The 17,076-nt window shown below is 35.6% G+C and overlaps 1 protein-coding gene and 1 pseudogene across 1 annotated transcript in view; one reads left to right on the top strand and one right to left on the bottom strand.

Annotated features, from left to right (window-relative positions):
* Positions 1 to 17,076, bottom strand: part of RSPO2 (R-spondin 2) — a 141,895-nt gene that overhangs the window by 71,547 nt on the left and 53,272 nt on the right. The window lies entirely within an intron of this gene.
* LOC115279431 lies at positions 20 to 16,313 on the top strand (annotated as a pseudogene).

Raw genomic sequence — 17,076 nt, forward strand, 5'->3', positions numbered from 1 at the left:
GTAAAAGAAAACACAAAACATGCGTTCAAACATGAGTATGATCAGACCTCTGGTCAATACAACACGCCGTGGAGACAAGGGTATCTGGTTCTACACTAATCACATAGAAATGTGAAACAAAATATCCACCCCCCAACGTAGAAAAAAAAAGGCGAATACACAACCAAACCTAGAAAAAAAGAGGAAACTCAGAGGTAGAGCTGAAGGTCTATCATGGCCCATGGAGATGTTAGACCAGACAGAGGCAGACCTCATGTCAGGGTCTTGAATCCAGGCCAAGAAATATGCACATGAAGACCAGACATTTGGGTCTCCTTATGTAGACTGGAGTTATAAGGACTGTTTGCACATGAAACAAGTGGGTGAGCACAGTAGAGAGAAAATATAACCCAAGAGAAACAAGAACCCCCAAATCTGCAATATATCCAAGTATGGGATACAGGTTCAAATCATCAATCTATTATCAAATAACTAAAGAAGCTAACATAAAAAACTAATCCAGGGAAACCCACCAAGAAACAAATATCAAACTACCCTATAGAAGTTTTCTACAATCCTGAGACCCAGAACCTGCATGAAAAACAACTTGCACATCAAAATGAACCAGTCACATGTACAAGCAAACCTCCATGGGGAAGAGTCATCAGTTCAGAAACACAGAATTCACATCTAACAAGTCAGATATAACAGAACAATCTGAAAGTCTTTAAAATGATTATCTTCAGGATATTTGAAGAGATAAAACAAGAACTAGAAATCACATGGGAAGAAACAATATCATATAATGACTGTGCAAGTTAGAAAGAAATGAAAATTCTAAAACTGAAAAGAAAATCCTATGGACAAGTTGAGTGGTAGACTAGAAAAAAAACGGTATTTAACTAGAAAACAGATTTAAGTAACTGTAGCACCAAACAAAATAAGAATGAAAATCTGAAAAAGATCAGAAGCATGTGAAAAGAAAACGAAAAAGTTTTAATACATGATTATTAGGTGTTATAGTATCAAAAAATAGAGTGTAAGACATAATATCCAAAGAGATCCTGGCTAATATATTTCTAGATTTAAAGAAAGAGATGAATTCTTGGATGAAGACTTCAGAGATCTGAGGAGATCAGTAAAAACACGTCTGCATCAGAACACAGCATATTTATACTAAGGAATGAAAAACCAGAGAGGAACAGCAAAACCTTTGTTTGCAAGTATAATTCATTCTGAAAACATGCTTGTAATCCAAAGCACTTGTATATCAAAGCAAATTTCAAGAACCTTTGGCTCAGTTGTGATCATGTGATGTACAGCATCATAGACTACTTGTACTGCAAGACATCACTTCTTTCTCAAGTAAAAATTTGTCAGAAACATTTGCTGGTCTTTCTGAACACTTGCAGAACAAGTTACTTGCAATCCAAGGTTTTATTGTACCTACAAAGGAATACAATTTTAGCCTCTAGCAGAAATCTCATCAGAAAAAATTAGTGTTAGATGGTGAAATATTATCTTCAACATGCTAAGAGAAAATTATCAAACTATAATCCTATAAGCAATTAAATAGTTTATGAACGAGGCCAAAATAAAGATTTGTTCAGCCAAAGATTAAAGGCAAGGAACTTTTTAATCACTCACCAAAAGAATAAACTGTTTATATTGGAAAAATAAAATGGAACCCAGAAGGAAGTAGAATGTAATAAGCAATAGTGATCAAATCAATTGAGAAATGTTGGTGTGTCTATAAAAAGTATCAGTTTTTAAAAGTAAAGATTAATTTCCAAGGTTTAAAAATAATACATAAATTATATTTAACAGCAACAACGTCGAAGACTTGAGGACGGAAAACAAAGCATTTCAAGTTTCTGTACTTTGAATGAGGAAGACCAATGTGAATTAAACTTTGTCAAGTTAAATGTATTGGCTAAAATTCTAGGTGGCAACCTCAAAAACAGTAATGTAGAACTTCTAAACCAGTAACAACTACAGATGTCCTAAATGTATAAAGTAGGAGTAGGAGATAACAATCCATATGTCTGTGACCAGGAGAATGGATAAATTGTGGTGTATTTTACTGATAAAAAGAAACTACTGACACTTACATAAACAGGAAAGAAACTTCTATACATTACATTAAGCAAAGGAATTGAGATTTTTTAAAAAAAAGTATGCTCTATATAACTATTTTTATTGATGTCAAGTACACATGAAGCTAATCTATGGTGACAGAAATTAGAACACTAAATGCCTTTGAGGGTTTGAGACTGACTGGAAAGGGTACACTGGAATTTTTGGCAGGTATATTTGCTTCCTAAGCCTTAAGAAATTCCACAATGTGATTGCTTCAACACCAGGAATTCATTCTCTCAGTTTTGTAGGCTAAAAGTCTGAAATCATGGTGTCCATAGAGTCATGTTTCCTCTGAAGGCCCTAGGGAAGAGTCCTTATCTCCTCTTCTGGTGGCCCCACATTTTCCTAGGCTGGTGGCAGATCTCCCATAATTTATAAGTAAATTGTATCTGAAGGTCTTAAAGAAGAAAAAAATGGGTACAATGGCCATACACTAACTTCAGGATAATGTAATTGTTACTTATAATTACATCTCTTTAGAAAATTCTACAAACTGTATTGGATGCTCACCTATATAATACTTAAATTTATGACTATTTTTAAACAGAAATATTCTATTGGATAGACAAGGTAGGATAACACTAAGTAAGTGTTGAAATAGCATCTGGACAATTGATGTATGAACCTTATAAACTTTACTACATCTAATGATAAAAAGAGTAATTTTAAAGAACCAAAATACTATTTCTAGCCCTAGTATAAAATTTAGATATATAAAATCTGATACCCCAATATAGTTTCTAAAAATATGAAAAACTCATGTAACTTTTACTTATCACTATACCAAGCAAAGTCATAAACATAACAAGATATATGAGGTCACACTGACTTCATTTTATCCAGTTAACCCACAAGAGAAAGAAACAAGAGAAGGATTAGAAAATTCGGCAATTATTGAGACTTTTAGCTTCAAGGTCACATCCTCTTTGCCCTACATAATTTTTATTGCATATAAAATTAATATCAGCCCCTAAGTATTCAGACCAGCAGCTACACAACAAAGTGAGCTGTATACCACACCTTTCCGTTACTTATACTGATTCAATATCTGATATATTTACAGCTACTTGTAGCAGATCTATTATATAGGGTTTGGTTCCACAAGATGCTCTCCCTGCTTCCCTGGGCTCCCATAGCCCTGATCTGATCTTATAGCTCCTCTTGTAGGAAGATCCCAAAAGAGGAGCTTTGTTCTTCTTCTGAAAGGTCGAACAAAGAAGAACCAGGAATTGGGGCCAAGATTGCTCTTAGAATTGACCATTAATATCTGCTTCTTCCCATCTATCCGAGGGCGTTGTTGTATCAACTGTTCAACTGCTTTTATCTGCATATGGAGTCTATTTCATGGACATTCTTTTGCTTTCAAACATATTGATGCTTTCCAAATAGTTTCTTATTTACTACCATATATTCCAAAATATGAAAATTTCTAAAATTTCCTTCCTGTAGAGGAAATAAAAATTGATACAGATGAAAAATTACTTCCTCAGATATAATTCCTTATTTTAGAAGGCTGCTTTCTAGACATACATACATTTTTGCATGTGTAACATGATTTTTATTTTTCATAGCTGACCATACTTTACATGTATCCCACCTTGCTCAGTTTCAGTCAAGCTGCAAGAATCTTCTCACAGCAATGTACAAAACCAACATGACTCTTGTATTTTTCTGGAAGCGTCAGTTTTATATATTCCCTCTATTTACCACAACCACCCATGCAGTTATCCCCAACACTACTTTTCTGAAGACCACAACCAGTTTTCTAAACCTTATAACAAGGCTTCATTCTCAGTTTCTGGTCCTCACAACTCCTGTAGCCTGGGTCATTTCAGCAAGTTTTATTCCTCCTCTGTCTTCTATGATCATGTCTCTTCCTATACACTTAATTCCAACTCTCACTATCCTTATTTCCACTAATTCTCATAACTCAGGCCCTTATTATTTTTCACTAAGACAGTTATGGTGTCCCAACCCTATATCCACCTCTATTTCACCCTAGTCTGTTGTTGGGTTGATTCTCCTACTTTTATGCTCATCATAGGATTTCAATTACACTTTACTCTGACAAGATAGTATTGATTTATAAGGCATTTTCACATAGCTGAATGAAAATAAGCCTATACTATTTATAATTTCTCCAACAGCCTTCTGAAGAGATTCTACTGATATGGTTATTGGTGTCCTGAGCAGGGTTTAGGGAGTTTCAAAAACTTGGATATGACTCAACATCTCTGTGTAAGAAAGGGGTAAAAATTAGATGGTGGATAGGGTGCAGAAATCTTGGTGAGACAAACAGAACTAGAGTATTCAGCAGCTGTATGATGGACAAAATAGCTTTGACGGGGGAGGTCCTTTGACTAGGGAGAACCCAACTCATTTTTATTATCAGGGTTGTCTAAGAACATAACCCACCTTAAGCACAAAGACCCTATGGCATGATATTTGGGGAAGCAATTGAGGATTCTTGCGAGAGGGAAAGCTTAAATAGGAGCAAGCTGGAGACTAAGGCAAGGGCAGAGGTTGCTGGCTGGAGATGCATCAAAGGGAACCCCACACTGCAGAACCCCCTTAACATGTCTGTGAGTAGTTTGATGGCTGCCTTCTGCTCTTCAATTTAACTGTAGATTTAAAGAACTATATCAAGGTTATCCAAATCCCCAATTAGCTCCTTAAGACAAAATTTGGAAGATTTACATACATAGAATGGTTTTAAAAGGCTGTCATCACAAACAAGTGCTGAAGCTATACTTACTTTTAGTTCAAAAGCTAAACCAAGAGCTCTTTATCACCATAAATCACACTTTATACTAACAAATATGGAGAAAAGAGAATTACAGAACCAAGAGAACCAACATAAATTAAAGGCTTTTTGTTTTGTCTTTATGTATCTGAAGTCAACTTTCATCTTGACCATGAAGATTTTAGAGTAACAAATTGTGCTCCACATTTTTTAAAGGTATTCTTAAAATCATTAAAAGCAAGGCTTTATTTACTTGAACCTTGACTGGCTTAATGAAAATGAATCAGGGAATACTTATCTCAGTCCATATCTGCCATCTTTATAACCCTACAAATGAGGAATTCTCTTAAAGCAAAAGTGATGTAAGCCACATCCAACCTAAGTGCTCTTCCCATCCACCCAATTTTCTCTAGCCATTAATAGTGTTCCTCAACTCTAAAGGACAAGAGCACATGTAATTTTTAAAATTTATTATTATTATTATTATTATTATTATTATTATTATTTTATTTTATTTTTTTTTTTACAATTTGAAGCTTCATGTCCCAAACCTCAAATAGACTTTTCAGTTGAGTGAACCATCATCCAATGTCAACTATCCTAGTAGTCTCTATCTTGTAAATTGGTAACTTAATTCAACAAGAACTTCTTCATCCATTATGTGGTGACTACAAGAATCTCCATATCTAAAGCCAGGCAAAAATAGACTTTTAAACAAGACTAATTTATTTGGTCAGGATCTTAATAAGTTAAATGGCTCTGCCTATTGCTAGGAGATTTAATTCAAGTGTGCAGGTGAATAAACAGATCTTAGTTCCCAGCTTTGATGACCATGTTTATTTGCTTTCTCTGTAAGCCTCAGCTTTTCTAACACTAAAGCCTGCTGAGATCCGGAGCTTCGTCATGCCACAACCGAAACACTTTTTCTAAGTCTAGACCCACCCAAAATTCTAAAGATGAAATATATCACATAAAACATTAACTAATTTCAAAAAGGTGTCAGGCAATACTGTTAATACAAATCTACACATATCTCCCTGACAGGGAAAGGAATATGTGGATATATAAAACAAGAAAAATTATCAGGCAGAACCCAGGTCAAAAATACCTATATTACTAACAAGTATATAAAGAGAGAAAGACAGCATAAATAAAACCTTTTTTTTCTTAATTCTAGTTATTCGATTTGTGTTCCTCTTAAATTGAAAAGTAAGTTTGGTCTTTTATGAATGTTGGTATTTTAAGTTTGATCCTTTGTTAAATTAAATCCAGTTATTCACATTTTGTCCCATAGAGCATTTTATGTAGGTGTTGAACGCCCATCTGTTTCTAATATAGTCCTAACACTTTTAAAAGTGTTCCCCTATTTCAGGTTTTAGGCCTTGCCAAGCAAAAAGAAATCTAAATTCCTTCCTGGTGAAGGCATCCATTCCTGACAAAAGGTACAAATTTCTAATTCTAAAATAATGGGACTTAACAATGGATGGTTGACCTTTTAGCCTCACTTCATCTTTGCTGGTTCAACAATACAAGTTCAACAAATTTTTAAAAGTAAATAAGCTATTATTAACTTCATCAATCAAATTTATGAAATTGCTAATATTTGTCTCTACCTACCCCCAAATTCAAGATATAGGTCTAAAAATAAAAACCCTATCCCTGGCGCCAATAACAAGAAACCTGCCTGTTGGACCCTACACAAATCAAGTTGGGAACAGATCCTCCCACTAGAGCTTGGCAACATTAGGATAAAAATCCTTTAATCATGTGTACTACCCAAGCTCAAACTCAACAAAGCAATCAAGGCCATGAATTAAGGAGCTACAAAAGATTTGACCAAAATGAAGAATTTCCATCTTGGGATACTTTACTAAGTTTTACACTAAGTTGTAAATATTTATAAGGAAACAGCATCATGGAACACATAATCTGATCTTTGATATAAAGACAACAAATCTTAATGCTCTAAAGTATTTTACTCATCATGCCCTAGAAAGAAAATAGATATTAAAATTAACAATGTTAACAAAACTTAAGACAGAGATAAATTTCTAAAATGTCCATTAACATTTTAGAGGAGCTAAATTAACATGAATTTATTCTAGAAAAAAATTGAGAATAAAAGGCAAACTTGCACTAAAAATTTCCAATTTTACAGTCTCTGGAATTAAACCATATTTCTCATAATCTCTTCTCAGCTTTTATCATGTGTTCTGTAATAGATAATATTGTTAAGTAAAAGGCTTATAAGAAATTTAACTTCTCAAAGAAGTTTTAGCTTTGAGAAATCCATATTGGCTACCTAAAAATTCAATAATTGTTTAATAATTAATAATTCCATTTTATTCACCTAAAATAGGTCAATTAGGAATGAAAGATTTATAAGTCCTTACTTCTAGAAGTAATCCTTGGGAAAATAGTATTTCTAAAGATTTATAAGCCTCCCCAATATAGAAATCATCTTTAGAGATAAATATTCTTAATGACATCAGGATTCAAGGTCTTTAATTAGATGATCTTGCTTCACTTACAAAAGTATGTATCTCACTGTATAAAAACTCCGGCTACCAAGAGATTTTAAAATGTGGGGATAGAGAGCTAAACGTGGTTATGAATTTATTTTAACATGTGAAGTGCTAATAACTTGAAAAACAAAAAAGACAATGAGCAGAGTTATGGGCTCATTATTTGCCCATGCCAGTGCCATTTGAGCCATAAACCCCATGGATGGACACCTGGGAAGTACATTTACCACCACAGTTAACTGTGCCCATAGTGTGATTCACTGGGCAGCATATTTTGTTTACATGGAACAGGGAAGCAGAAAGCCTCTATGAGGCATGACTCATGGATTTTTCAAGTGGGACAGCTAAGATGTCATAGGGAGCCCAGAATAGTCAATAACTGCAGGTCAAGGAATGATAATGAACCAAGACAAAGTTGCAAAATAAACATGAAGCCTTACATGGGTTTGTTTGAAGGCGCAAAAACCTATCCAGAACATAAGAACTACGTGCTCCTTCTAAGTTAAAGAGTCAGGTATCACTGACAATTAAGACAGTCTGCCTAAACTGGAGGAGTGAGCAGCTCGGGCTGAACATAAAAATTCAAAAGAACTAAATGTGATTTCTAAATTCTCCAAAAACATGTTTTCAAAATGGTCAGTAATACTCTAACTAAAATGACAAGTCACATAAATGGGAAAAAGCAGTTATGTGGATATAGCCTCTGATAAAAAATAAAATTCTAAACCCTCAGTTTAGCATACACAATTCCCCAAATGATGAAGTATTGCCCATCATTAACACTCATTTTGAAAGCCAAGCCCTATAAGAATTATTCCTTTTCCTACCCTAAAACTCTGACACAAAAATCTTAATGCAGATCACTATACCAAATGTTAATTCTGACAGTAATAGGGGGGAAAGTGTACAATTAAGGATCAAAACACTCATCACAAAACTAAGCCACTCAAGTGGGGAAATACCACCACCAGAATCATATATTGTTCAGCTTCCACAACTGCTAACACTAATAACATTAATTCATTGATGAAATCAAAGAAGAACATAAGATGGCTTGAGATTGCTCATTTTTTTCAAAGATACATGATATTTTTGAAACAAGGGAGGAATCAAATATGCTGTTGTATAAAATAAGCCACTCACCTCAATCTGTGAGAGAGAAAAATTTACTCCATAAAACTGTTCCAGTTTTAAAAGTAAGCCTAACGTTAGAATGTGTGCAGTCCTACAGGCCATAGCTAGAAAGTGCTGTGTAGCACAGTTTCTCATGCCAAGGTCGGCTTGGGCTTTCACAACAGACTTCAGCAATCCTATGGAAATGCTGACAGACTGCTGATGCTAACGGTAATTCCAACATGAGATCTAAATATATACATTTAGAAAGTTTGTGAAACAAACTACCACTCTCACACAGTTCCATGTTTACATAAGAAGATAATCCAATTATTTAAATAGAGAAAAACAAATTGCTCACAAGCAGAGCCAGAATTTTATTCCAACAATTGCTTAAGTACAACTTATACTAACACTCTTTCAAAATAGCTTTGCATACTTTGTAAGTACCAGAACATAAGTACCGTAGGGTCTGATCTGTCTAACTGCCTGTAGACAAAATCTCCCCCCATTCGGACAACCCAAAACTTAAGATGGAGTCTATTCAATACATATTCTCATCAGGCACGAGCTACTCAACTATTCTGCATGTACACCTGCTTCCTAGAATAGAAACTAGTTTCGTAACTCCTGCTTATTCCACTTTCAATTTTAAAACAAGAAATGGAAAGCAAACTGGATGGCTTATTTGGTGTCATAAACACAGCCCTCAAGAAGAATCTGTGTCGTAACTAACCAGATTAAAGACTCCATGTGTTTTAGATGTGGAAACTTCCATGGATCATACCACTGTGTCTGAAAATTGAGAATAAACACTGTTAGCTGCACTGTCCCAGAGAAAGGTTTCTTCAAACAAAGATAATAATAAAAAAAAAATTTAAGCTGCATTAATGAAAAACACACTAACAAACGCTTAGGGTTGACAAACATTATTATGCCACAATTATTCAGGACTACACTGTGGAGCAAGGGGGAAAAAGTGAAAGCTTTATTACATTCAATGTAGGTCACTCTTGTTAAAATCTCCCTCTCTCCCTCTCTCTCTCTCTCTCTCTGTCTCTCTCTCTGTCTCTCTCTCTGTCTCTCTCTCTGTCTCTCTCTCTGTCTCTCACACACACACACACACACCTGAACAAAAATGAGAAAGATTTGCTACTAAATCTCCAGACCTACACAAGATAGAGTTCTCAATTTTTAAATCAGTTCTGCATTTAACTTTTATAAACAGTTTATTTTAAAATGCTTTGTCGATATGCCTCACAGCACTCCTCACCTCAGATCCAGTTTGAAATCTAGCTGCTTAACCGTTTTCATTCTGAGAAAATTCTGTCTATTCAGAACAAGAGTCAATGAAAAAGAAGAAAGTCAAAAAGGGTGGGTGGGGGAAAGAAAATGAACTTTGAAGAACATACTACGTGACAAATTGCAGGCTACATGCTCTCATACTTTTTAAAAGTAATGCTTATTACTCATAATTTCTATTTATCAAAGTGAATAAACAGATCAGAGAGTTTAAGAAACCTTTCTGAGTTTGTGACAAATTTGAATCCAGCTATTGCAAAAGTCATGCTTTTTTCCCCCCACTAAGAAATATACGTACAGCACCTATGGAGGAGAATGCATTCTAGCATGATTAAAACTGTGAGTTTTTCAAATTGGGCTGTACCCTTTAATTTGCTCCTTGCACTTTGCTCTGTTTTTAGCTGCAGCAAAATAACCAAAGTTCCTTTTGATGATTAGTCACTAACGGCACTATACTAATTCTTTCCTAATGTAAGTAGGAATATATTAAGTCTCCTAAACCAACAAAATTAAGATGTCGTTCGCAAAACATTTCAGAGTGACACTGCTGATACAACAGAAAGAACAGGGAGAAACTGAGTTACAGGGTTCTCCTGGCAGAGGTTAAAGAGAATCTTCAGAATCCTAAATGGAAAGTATTTCACTGTTTGGGCAGACAGCAAAAAGGCCAGCACTTCTTCCATAGGGACCTTTGCTGAACAAGTTCAAAGGAGAAAAAAACAAAACAAAACAAAAACCCTACCCAAACCATACAATTTCCTGCAAATGGGCCACTCTCCTGCTGTCTTTGAAGACAGACGCTGTCCTGGCTAAAGGGCCTTTGAAGTAACACAGCAAGCATACCTGTGTAATTAGAAAGGCTGGGGATGCCATCAAATGATTAAAACTAGACTTTTAAGATGTGCTAAAGTGGGGAGACATGGACTAACATTCTGATGCAGGAGAAACCTCTGTTCCAGACAGATTTGGAGACCAGTGTGCCATGGCTTTCTGACCACGGTTCTCCTCCATTTCCTCCAGGCCTGGAAAGACAAAGGCAAATTGACTATTTTTTAATTGTTTTAAATATTTATTCATTTATGAGAGACAGAATGTGAGCAGGGTAGCTGTAGAAAGAGAGAAATACACACAATTTGAAGCAGGCTTCAGGCTCTGAGCTGTCAGCACAGAGCCCAACGTGGTGCTCAACTCACAAGCTGTGAAATCATGACCTGAGCCGAAGTTGGATGCTTAACTGACTGAGCGACCTAGGCATCCTGCAAATTGCCTATTAATGGAAAACTATAAATATTGTTTGGTCACTCTCAAAAAGTGGCAAAACTACATGCACATATATAGATGTATGTGTGTATATGCCTCTCTCTATATATAGACATAGACATGGATATATGCCTACATTTACATATGTATATACAAATATATGCATATACTATGTTTTCTGAACCATTTCAGGAGAAGTAGCAGACATTATGCTCTTTTATCTCTCCATTTGTTCAGTGTTCAGTACTTAGTTCCAAAAATGAGGACATGATCTTATATCAGCCATATTAATATAACACTATTTCTAATCCACAGTCTATATTCAAGTATTCCAATAATTTTGAATTAAAATACTATTAAATAGTATTAAATTAAAAATAGTATTAAATAGTATTCTAAAAATGCTATTTTTCTCCTACACTAGAATCCCATCCAAGTTTATGCACTGCATTAGACTGTCATCTTAGTCTCCTTAATCTGGAACACCTCCTCTTTCATGAACGTGCATTTTTGGAAGAGAATAGGTCAGTTATCTATAGAATGTGTATTTGGATTTGTCTGGTACTCCCTCATGACTGGCCACACATTCTTTGGATAATATATAAAATGGTGTTATGTCCTTTCTTGTGCAAGCCAGGCAGCACCAAATGAATTCAGTTGCATTACTCATGATATTAACCTTGATCCCTTGGTTAAGATGGTGTTTTGCAGGGTTTTATACTATAAAGTTACTATTTTCCCCTCTATAACAAGTAATTTTTGAAAAAATACAATAAGATTGTATAAATATCCTGTTCCTCATCATAATTACACACAATAGTTATGGTATCCTTTTTTTATTCTTGCCTACGTCAACTATTACTCTGATGGCTCTCAAAGGTGATTTTCCAACTCCATCATTCCTTCTCTATTGATAGGGGGAATTCAGGTGTTAGAAGAAGCTTGCCCATCTCCCTCATTTGTCAGTTTTTATCAGTAGGGAATCATGGGTTTTATTCAGTGGACCATCATTAGCTTATCCTAAATTTGTTCAATGAGAGCCCTTCTAGGTACCTTGGTTTTTAAATTGTATTTTATGTGCATGCCACCAAGTGTTTTGGGTAAATGTGAAGATTTAATTTATCCTGGAAGAGCGAAGAAATAGGTGGTAATAAGAGCTGGGTATTAATGAGACAGAAGAAGTTTGAGGAGGATATCCCAAAGAAAGGGAACAGTATGTGTGAGATGTATGCACAGGGTTAGGGAATGCAGGGAAAAAACTTTAGTAGGTCTGACAAATCTTGGCTTATTTTATTGACAATTTATCCTTCAGCCAAGAGAAAAATCAACAAAAGGAGCCACTCAGTACTTAACTTGGATTCAAGGAAAAATGTGTTGAGAACACAGAAATTATTATGTTACTGGGGAATTCATAATAGAATATAGAAACTGTGACCCTAGAAATGTAAACGAAGACTTTAGGAAGTTTGGATTTGCAGTCAAGGTTTCTAAATTAGAATAGGTGTTAAGAGGATTTTTTTTCAAAATAAGAATCATCTTGTAAAATACCAAAGGGGGAAAAAATTAGTGGCATTCTACAGAAGTCCAATTGGTTTGATAGCAAGTTCTCCAATAAATTCAAACATTTCAAGCAACATATTCACAAGTATATACTCAGGAGAAAAAAAATAATCCCAAATGAAAAATGAAGAAGGCTAATGTTTCCTAAGGTTTAAGGAATTTTTTTTAATTTATAATAGTTTATCATCAAACTGGTTTCCATATAACACCCAGTGCTCTTCCCCACAAATGCCCCCTCCATGACCGTCACCCCCTTCCATCTTCTCCCTCACCTCTCAGTCCGTTTTCAGTATTCAATAGTCTCTCATGATTTGTATCCCTCTCTCTCCCCAACTCTCTTTCCCCCTTCCTCTCCCTATGGTCCTCTGTTAGGTTTCTCCTGTTAGACCTATGAGTGCAAATATATGGTATCTGTCTTTCTCTGCCTGACTTATTTCGCTTAGAGGAAAATAATAGAAAGGAAAAGTTAAACCCGACTATTAAGATATAGGTAATATTTCATGAAAGGGACAGATTTTTATTTTCAGCTTTCCTTTTTGTAATTGTTAAAAATAAAGACCTTCAAAGTGAAGGAAAATCAAGTATGAGTAAATAAAAAATATTGAAAAATAAGATATGCAAGATGATGCTAATGAATTATATCTTTATTTTTTAATTTTGAGAAGTTAGTTTCTGAAAATATAAAATGGGAATTTAAAGAAGAAAGCTGGATAAATGTTTGATTTTCATTAAGTTGCAAAAGTGAACTTCAAAATCTCCAAATTCTAGACAAGGCTTTAGGACCTCAGGGTTGTAAATACTTTTGATTTAAAACTATTATAAACAGCTATCCTGGTATTTTTAAGTCACTAAGAATAAGTGCTATCAAAACTAGCCTCATTATTTAAAAAAATTATCATTCCCCTGCTTCCTCTCCCTATTATATATCAATATCTCTATGCACACATACATCTGTGGATAGAAGTAAAGGAATGGAAATACACACATATATTTTTGATAAACTATTTGAAAGTAAGTTGCAGACATCACAATACTTCAGGTGAAATTTAACATATAGCTTCTGAAAATAAGAAAATGGTCTTATGTAATCACAATACCATTGCAGGTCCTCAGCAATTTAACATGGGTAAAATAATATTACTAATATGCTGTCTATATTCACATTTCTTCAACTATTCCAAAATTGTTCTGATTTTCCCATCTATCCAGAAACCAATCAAATGTGCACAGCATTTGGTTTGCTTCCTTGGTCCTTCCGGTTAGGACTGTTTCACCCACTATTCTTCGTCTTTCTAGACATGGAGATCTTTTAGAGCTCAGGCCAGTTATCTCACACAATCTTACAATCTTGCATTTCAATAACTGTGACCACATAATTAGATTCACCATTTTGCCATCATTAATACAATCATTTAATTAAGGCCTGGATCATCACCATCCTAACACCATTAGGTGAAAGTTTACTGGGAAAAATATTGCCCAGGAAATTACTTATTAATTCCAGAGGGGAAGTATGCCTTTATTTCACAAGCAGACCGGAGAACACCTCATTAAAACTTGCCACATTCAGGCCAGAGACCAAACACTGCCCACAACAGTCAAGGAAAGTCACCACAGACAACTAGCCTGAAGGGTAGGGTGGCCAGGACAAAACAGCAGAGTGCACACAGCACACATTGCAGATACTTCCTCCAATGCTAGGCCCTGGGGAACAAGGGACACTGTACTGCATGGCCCTATAGAACGTCTTCTTCAGAAGATCATTACCCTCAAGACCAGGAGATATAGCTGACTTTCCTAACAGAAAGAAGGCAGGCACAGACACTTAGACAATATAAGATAGAGGAATTTGTCTCAAATGAAAGAATAGAATAAAGTCACAGCCAGAGACCTAAGTGAAACAGAAATATGTAACATGCCCAAAAGAGAATTTAAAGTAACGGTCATAAAGATACTCAATGGAGTTAAGATTGTAAGACATGAGTGAGACCCTTAACGCAGAGATAAGGAATAACATAGAGATAAAGGGATCAATAAATAAAAGGAGAAACAGACTTGATGGAATAAACAACAGGCTGGAAGGAACAGAGAAATTAATGACCTAGAATAGACTAATGAAGCTGAACAAGGAGGAGGAAAAAAGACAAAACAAGAAGAGACTTGGGGAGCTCAGTGACTCCATCAAATGTGATACATTTGCATTATAGGAGCTGGAGAAGAAGGAGGGAAAGGAAAGGGGGCAAAAAATTTCTCTGAAGAAATAATAGCTGAAAACTTCCCTAATCTAGGGAAGGAAACAGATATCCAGATCCAGGAGACACAGAACCTTCTCCCCCCCCAAATTAAGAAAACCAGATCCACATCAAGATATATTATAAATAAAATGGAAAAATATAGTAATAAAGACAAAATATTAAAAGCAGCAGGACAAAAGAAGACAGTTACATACGTGGGAAACCCCATAAGGCTATCAGGGGATTTTTCAGCAGAATCTTTCCAACCCAGAAGGGAGTGGCATGACATATACAAAGTGCTGAATAGTAAAGAGGTGCAGCAAACAATACTCTATCCAGTAAAGCTATCATTCAGAATAGGAGGAGAGATAAAGAGTTTCTCAAACAAAAGCTAAAAGAGTTCATGACCAATATAGCAACCTTATATGAAATGTTAAAGGGTACTATTTGAATGAAAAGGGAAAGACAGTAAGAGCAAGAAAAATAGGAGGCACAAGTGCAGTAAAAATAAGTAATCTTTAAAAATTAGTCAAGGGACTCACAAAATAAAAGGAGGTAAGGGTATGACACCATACACCTAAAATGTGGAGTGGAGTAAAGAATGGGTTCAAACTTGAGCAACCATCAACTTAATCTAGACTGCAATATGCAGATGTTATATATAAACCTAACGGTAACCACAAATCAAAAAGCAATGATATGCAAAAAATGAAAATAAAGGAATCCATGTACATCACTAACGAAAGTCCACAAACAGAGAAGAGAACAAGAAAGGGTCAGAGAACTACAAAAACAACCAACCACAAAACAAGTAACAAAATGTCAATAAATACATGCCTATTAATAATTACTTTGAGTGTAAATGGACTAACACTCCAATCAAAAGACAAAGGATGATAGAATGATAAAAATACAAGACCCATCTATATGCTGGCTATAAGATACTAATTTTAGACCTAAAGTCACCTGCAGATTGAAAGGGAGGCGATGGAGAAACCTCTATAATGCAGATAGGAGTGAAGAGAAAGCCAGGGTAGCAATACTTATATCAGACAAAGACTTTAAAACAAAGACTGTATGAGGTACAGACCTCAGTGGCAGAGGGCTCCACGGTGGGTGGGGAGGTGGCTGCTGTGGTGGTGCAGCTGATTTTGGGGATGTGACAGGCAGCTAACTCAGAGCAGTTCTGTTCCTACTCGGAGAGTGAGAAGCAATGGAAGGTTCACATGGAATTCATCCTGCGCCATTTGCCCGACTACTGCAAGCCACTCAATGATGGTGGCTGCTTGACCCAACTGCTGTCCCTCTCCATGGAGTAGGCCAATGACCTCTTCCTGGGTTGCAGTCACAACAAAGACCTTTCAGACAAAGTGATGGAAATGGCTGATGGAATCGGAAGTGGAAGAATTGCCCCAGTTTACTACCAGAAGTGAATTAATGAAAAAGCATCAAAACTAAAGCAAAAGATTCATCACATTTTCAGTATCAGCTGTAGGCTTAGGAAGGAGGCTGGAATGAATGTGACATTGACCACAGCAGCTCTCTGAAGATTTCTGATATTTCCAACATGTAGGAAAGAGGCGTTGGAATGACGGTCTTGTCTAGATTGGAGTTTTAAAAGGTCTTATTCTCCCAGGAGATATCATTCTAAAAGAGTGCATGGATGTTTATGTATTTATAAATCAAGCACTCTTTTATTTTCACTTTTTGAATGCCAAACTTTGTTAAAATTCCTATTTTTAAGGTGATGTAATAATTGCAGGTAATGAATTTTACGATGTGGAAATTTCCAAAAAACTAAAAAAATTTTTTTAAATATTTTATTATTTATTTTTGGGAGTGAGAGAGACAGAGCACATGCAGGGGAGGGTCAGAGAGAGAGGGAGACACAATCTGAATCTGGTCCCAGGCTCTGAGCTATCAGCACAGAGCCCAATGCGGGGCTCAAACTCAAGAATTTTGAGATCATGACCTGAGCCAAAGTTGTACACTTAACCAACTGAGCCACCCAGGCACCCCAACATTTGCCATGACATGGATGAAACTGAAGAATATAGTTCTAAGTGAAATAAGTCAAAGAAAGACAAATACCACGTGATTTGACCCATGTGAAGAATATTAGCATAGGGGGTAAAATGAGCAAAGGGGGAAAAAAAAAAGAAACAAGCCAAGATGTAAACTCTTAACTATAGAGAACAAACTGATGGATACCAGAGGGGAG

This window comes from Suricata suricatta, chromosome 15 (assembly GCF_006229205.1).
Source record: "Suricata suricatta isolate VVHF042 chromosome 15, meerkat_22Aug2017_6uvM2_HiC, whole genome shotgun sequence".
In the NCBI taxonomy this organism is placed as follows: domain Eukaryota; kingdom Metazoa; phylum Chordata; class Mammalia; order Carnivora; family Herpestidae; genus Suricata; species Suricata suricatta.